At 37.5% G+C, this 6,342-nt stretch overlaps 1 pseudogene; it reads right to left on the bottom strand.

Moving 5' to 3' along the window:
- Window positions 1–1,655: 1,655 nt before the first annotated feature.
- On the bottom strand, window positions 1,656–2,386 carry LOC111766522 (eukaryotic translation initiation factor 4E type 2 pseudogene; annotated as a pseudogene).
- Between the last annotated feature and the right edge of the window lie 3,956 nt (window positions 2,387–6,342).

The following is a 6,342-nucleotide window of genomic DNA, read 5'->3' as shown; positions in this document are numbered from 1 at the left end:
CCTGGGTATACACCAACCCCAGCACCAACCACAGATTCAGTAAAAGTGACAGAAGAAGCATGTGTAGAAAGATCACATCTGAGTCCAACTCCATCACACTCAGGAAAACAAATTCCAAAGTAGGGTCCACTGACAAGGCACTCAACTCCAGAGCCAACTTCCATGACCATAGAACCTGTGTGTCTCCATAGTCCCTAGGAGCACCAGTACCTGTAGTTGTATCTACTTTGGCTGCCTCTGGGATCCTGCTGAGGCAAGCATAGGCACAACCCCTCTGATGACCTCCCAACACTTTTTTGAAGACTCAGTCATATAAACTCATTTGTCTTTACCATTTTCCCCTTTTATTCAAGTCTTTTTCTAGTTGCATCACTGGTTAGTGATTGGTAGTAATCCCTTGGTGCCATGGAGGCTCATCCCTGGGAGTCATGTCCCACACTGGGGGGAAGGTAATGCATTTACATACTGGGTTTGCCTTAGAGAGTGGCCACATTTGAGCAATATGGAGGTTCTCAGGAGGTAACTCTTAGGCACCCTGCAGCTCTAGGCCTAGTTGAAATTTCAGGCACACAGGCTCATAAGCATAGTCATCAGTATCAAGGGCTCATCACTGGAGCATCCTTCTTCACTGGTCTTTGCCCTTACACTTGGGGGATTGTTGCTGTTCCATTGGGGAATGTGACAAAGCTCCCCTGGCTAGGAACTGAGCACTCCCTCAGTTGTCGTTTGTAACTGTAACTACTATGAAAATACCCAAAGAATATCTGAACATTTTTATATACCCTATATACATGCCCTGGGGCACTCCCTCCCAACCATGTGTCCCCCATCAATAACACCCCACACCAGTGTTCCTCCCCTGCCATAGATGAACACCTCTGTGTTCCAAAACTTCTTAAAAAATGAAGTCTATTATATTGCCAAATTCAATTAATAGGAAAATGAAATAGTAATGATAGGTTTAAAGATTAGAAATAGAATGTATACTAATTTAGAAAAACTAAAATAAAGTGAAAATAAATTTGGGCATTAAAAAATGAAAAATATCATAAAACTTTGTTTTTGATTTATTGCCTTTCATCACTGTAATAGGTGTTGCCCTGTATGTACAGTGGCAAGGCAATTTCTTTAATTTCTTCCTTAGTGTCTACATCCTTTTTTTTTTCTAATTTTTAATTTTGTCTTCAAAAGAGTTTTAGATCACAGTAAAGTCACATATACAATATAGGGGACTCCCATATATCCAACATCAAACCCTTTTCCCCCTTCCCCAGCAATGATCTTTTTACAAGTTTATGTTATATTTGCTGCAGCTGATATACAAATACTAAGAAATAGCTATCAAACATGGTTCCATTTTGGTTTACATTACGGTTTATATTTTAGACTGTATAATTTTCTAAATTTTTAGTTACATTATGGTTTACATTATGGTTTACATTTTAGCCTATAGAATTTTATACATTTTTGGTGAAATTTAACATGTCCTATATCCATCATTGCACAACGTTGTGGAATATTTCCATTGCCCCCCAGTTACCCCTGCTTCCATCTGTTCTATTCCTCTCTCCCCCTCCCCTCAGGGCCCACAGTGACAACCACCTGCTTGATTTTTTGAAAACATTATAAATGGCTTCTTTTAAGTTTTCTGAGTATTCTTTTTTTTTTGGTTTAGCACCATTTATTAAGTGGTCTCCACTGTCGTTGTAGCCGATGCGTGTCAGCCTGTTCTTAAAACATACAATGCTCTTTCAATTCCTCTTGTCCAGAACAGAAGGTTCTTCCAGGTAGCACGCCAACAAAACAAGAGACTCCGGTGATGCCAGCTCCAATGATGGTGCCATCCAGAAATGAAGAGGGTCATGGCACATTCAACTGCGTCTTGAAAAAGGAGCCTTTGGGGGCCCAGCCTGCCTGGCATTTTGATGCTGTCGGTGTGGGTTTTGTACTCCATAACGGTGTTGGGAGGTAGGTTAAGCACTCACCGAAGCGTGTCCCGGATTGGGGCTGTGGTTGCTTGGTCGCTGGCCGTCTTGTTGCATATTGAAATAACGTCCTCCTGAAACCGGACAGAGACCACAGCCCCACAGATCTCCTCCCAACCATGAACTGCTCCCCAAACATGGCCAGGATGAGATTCTCCCGGCAACGGGATGCCAAGCCCTTCCTCAGCCGCATAATCCACTTGCCACCATTTTTATTTGCATCTCCTTCCTCTTGCTGCTACTCTGACTCTTGTCTCATTCCATTTTTCCCTTCTCACTGTCTTTCTGTGTACTGTTTTCTTCATTCTGATCATGGTCCCCACTGTCGTCATCTTTCAAGGCGTCGAACTTGTTGTTCATCCTCTCGCCGCAGCCACTGCCTCAAGGAGTGACTTCCGCTCCGCCCGCTGAATATTCTTAATTATAATTATATGTGACTGATATATTGAATTGCACATAATAATACTGCTCAAATATCTTATTAATTCTAATAATTATTCACATTTGTGAATAATGTGTTTTATTTTTTCTTTTCCAATGGGATGTCCAGGACATTGGTGAACATAAGTAATATTTTTTTTCTCATTTCTAATTTCAAAGGGAAAACTTTCAATGATATGCTGGTATTATGTTTGCCAAAGTTTTGATAGATATCATTTCTCAGATTAAGTAAAGTATCTTCTATTGCTAGTTTGCTAAGAGTTTTAAATTATTATATATTCTGAATCTTGTTTTGGCATTGAGATAATCATATAAATTTTGTCCTTAAATCTGTTAATGTGATGAATCACAGTAATTGATTCTCTAATGATAAGTCAGTCTTGCAGTCCTAGATTATACAAAAAATAATCATGACGTATTATCTTTTTATTTACTGCTAGAATCTATTTACTAATATATTGTTTAGGACTTAAAAAAATATTTTCATGAATGAGATTGACTTGTAATTTTCTCTTCTTGTGGTGTCATTGTTGCGTTTGGTTACCAAGGTTATTCTTGCCTAAAAAAATTAGTTGGGTAGCCTACCATTTTTCTATATTCTGTGGAAGACTGTGTATAAGAATGGCAACATTTCTGTCCAAAATGTTTGGTAGAATGTACTGGTAAAGGCATCTCAACCTGAAGTTTTCTTCAAGGAAATTTAAATGACGGATTCAATTTATTTAATATTTGTAATAAAATTTACACTTTCTACTTCTTAATGTGCCTGCTTTGTTAAATTAAATCTTTCTAGTAATTAATCCACTGTGAATAAATTTTCATATTTAACATTATAAAATTGTTATATTCTCTTAAATATTTTTAATATCTGCGTATGAGATGTTTCTCAAGGTACTTTAGTACTTCTTTGCTTTTTTCCAGTAATGCCTTGTAGTATTATAGCATTCCCACACATATTTTGTTTAATTATTTTTTGGTGTTGGTGTGTTTTTATGCTATTGCTAATGGTATCTGTAGAAGTCAGCCAAAGGGGTGCTGATGCAAAATACCAGAAATCTGTTGGCTTTTATAAAGGGCATTTATTTGGAGTAGAAGCTTACAGTTACCAGGCCATAAAGCACGGTACTTCCCTCACCAAAGCCTTTTGCCACATGTTGAAGCAAGATGGCTGCAGATGTCTGAAGAATTCCCTGGGTTCCTCTCTTCCCTAGGCTTGTTCTCTCTGGGCTCAGCTGCTCTGCTCCTCTGTGTGCTTACTTCCCGGGCTCCAGCTCAAAACTCCCCAACCTCCCTTCTCTGTGAGTCTACACCCACCAAGGGGGCGGGAATGCAACATCCTACTGATGTGACCCAATCAAAGCCTTAATCCTTATTTAATCAAGTAAAAGTGAAACCTCAGAATCCAATATAACCTAATATGCCCAGAGGGAAAGACCAGTTTACAAACATAATCCAGTATCTATTTCTGGAATTCACAAATAATATCAAGCTGCCACAGTATCTCTTTTTAGATTTCATTTCCTTTTTTTCTTGTATTAAAATATAATTGATTTTTCTATATTGACTTTTTATCCAATGACCTTGCTAAATTTATTTGTTAATTGTCAGTTTGTCTGCAGATTCTTTTGAATTTTCAATGCCCACAATTACATCATCTATAAAGAATAACAGTTATATAGCTATATTCTCCCTTTCCAATTGTTAAGGCTTTTCCCCCTTATCCTGACTTACTCTACTATCTAGACCTTCAGTGCAATGTTGAATAGAAGTGTGAGAATGGGCACCTTGTCTTGTTCGTGTTTCAGGAGGAATGCTTACGATATTTCACCATTAGGTATGATATTTGCTGTGGAGTTTTTGTTTATACCATTCATCAAATTAAGGACGTTTCTTTCAATTCACAATTTGCTTAGAATCCTTAATGAATGAGAATTGAATTTTACTAACAGTTTGTTGTTTTACTGTTTCTCTTTTATTCTATTAATGTGGTAAATTATATTGAAAGTTTTAATATTATAATCAATATATAATTCCTATAATAAAACCTGCTTGTTGTAGTGCCCTTTTTACATACTCCTAGATCTGATTTATTTTACATTGTTTAAAAGTTTTTCTATCTGTATTTTAATTAGAGAAATTGGCTGTAGTTTTCCTTTCTTATAATATTTTTGTCAGGCATTGATATCAAAGTTATCATAGCTTGACACAACAAGTTGGAAATGCTACATCTTTTTCTATTCATTGGAGTGTTTGTAATATTGGTCTTATTTCTTCCCCATGTGGTTTGAAGAAACTGTCTTGCCCTGGGGCTTTCTTTGAGAGGAATTTTCTTTTTTTGAGCTACTAGGGCTGGGAATTAGACCTGGGACTTCATACTCAGGAAGCCGGTGCTCAACCCTGAGCCACATTCACTCCCTGAATTGGTTTTGTTTGCTTGCTTGCTTGTTGTTTGTTTTTTTGTTTGTTTGTTTTGGTGGGACCAGGAACCAAACCAGGACATCACATGTGGAAGCAGGTACTCAATCGCTTGAGCCAAATCCACTCCTCTGAGGGGAATTTTTAAATACATATTTATTCAACAGATAAGACTCTTAGGATATTCTATATCTTTTTAATTCACTCATGGTAAGATTGCTTTTTTTCTTTATTAGAGCCTGTTTATTGATATACAATTTTTAAAAAATAATAACAATCATTTAATTTTTTAAAAAGATTTTATTATTTTTTATTTATTTCTCTACCCTTTCTCCCAACCCCTCCCCCCCCATTGTCTGCTCTGTGTCCATTCACTGCGTTTTCTTCTGTGTCCTCTTGTATTTTTGTCAGCAGCACCAGGAAACTGTGTCTCTTTTTTGTTGTGTCATCTTGTTCTGTCAACTCTCCATGTGTGTGGAACCACTCCTGGGCAGGCTGCACTTTTTTTCACGTGGGCGGCTCTCCTTATGGGTGCACTCCTTGAGTGTGGGCCCCCCCCCCCCCCCACGTGGGGGACACCCCTGTGTGGCACGGCACTCCTTGCGTGCATCAGCACTGCATGTGGGCCAGCTCCACATGGGTCAGGAGGCCCGGGGTTTGATAGAGTGGACACTATCAAGTGAGCCAAATACACTTCCCTATTGATATACAATTACTGATATAATTCACATAACATAAAATTAACCCATTTAAAGTGAACAATTCAGTAGGTTTTAGTAATTCACAAGTTGTGCAGCCATCACCACAATTAATTTTAGAACATTTTCATTACTCTAAAAATAGTCCCATACCACTAATAGCCAATCTCCATTTCCCCCCAAGTCCCCCAGCTCTAGACAGCTACTTATCTACTTTCTGTCTATCAATTAACCTGTTTTGGATATTTCATGTAAATGGAATCATATAAAATGTGATCCTGTGTGACTGGCTTCTTTCACTTAATATAATGTTTCAAGATTCATAGCATTTATCAGTATTTCATAACTTTTAATGGTTGAATAATATTCCATTGTATTGACATACTACATTTTGTTTGTCAATTTGTCAATTGCTGGACATTTGTGTTTTTCTCCATCTTTTGGTTATTATGAAGAATGCTCTATAAACATTTACGTAAAAGTTTTTGTGGACATATGCTTTCATTTTCCTTCCATTCCATACCTAGGAATGGAATCATTGGGTCATATGGTAACTATATGCTTAATTGTTTGAGAAATATCCATACTATTTTCCAAAGTGGCTGCAGCACCATTTTACATTCCCATGATAAGTGAATGAGGGTTTGAATGAGGGTTTTATTTCTCCATATTTTCACCAACATTTTTTGTCTGCCATTTTTATTCTAGGCATCCTAGTGCGTATGATGTCTTATCTCCTTGTGATTTGGCTTTATACTTCCTTGAGGGCTAATGATACTTAGCATCTTTTCATATTCTTATGT

This window comes from Dasypus novemcinctus, chromosome 3 (assembly GCF_030445035.2).
Source record: "Dasypus novemcinctus isolate mDasNov1 chromosome 3, mDasNov1.1.hap2, whole genome shotgun sequence".
Taxonomy (NCBI): Eukaryota; Metazoa; Chordata; class Mammalia; order Cingulata; family Dasypodidae; genus Dasypus; species Dasypus novemcinctus.
Note: the sequence above shows the minus strand (reverse complement) of the source record. Positions and strands in the feature narration are given on the sequence as shown.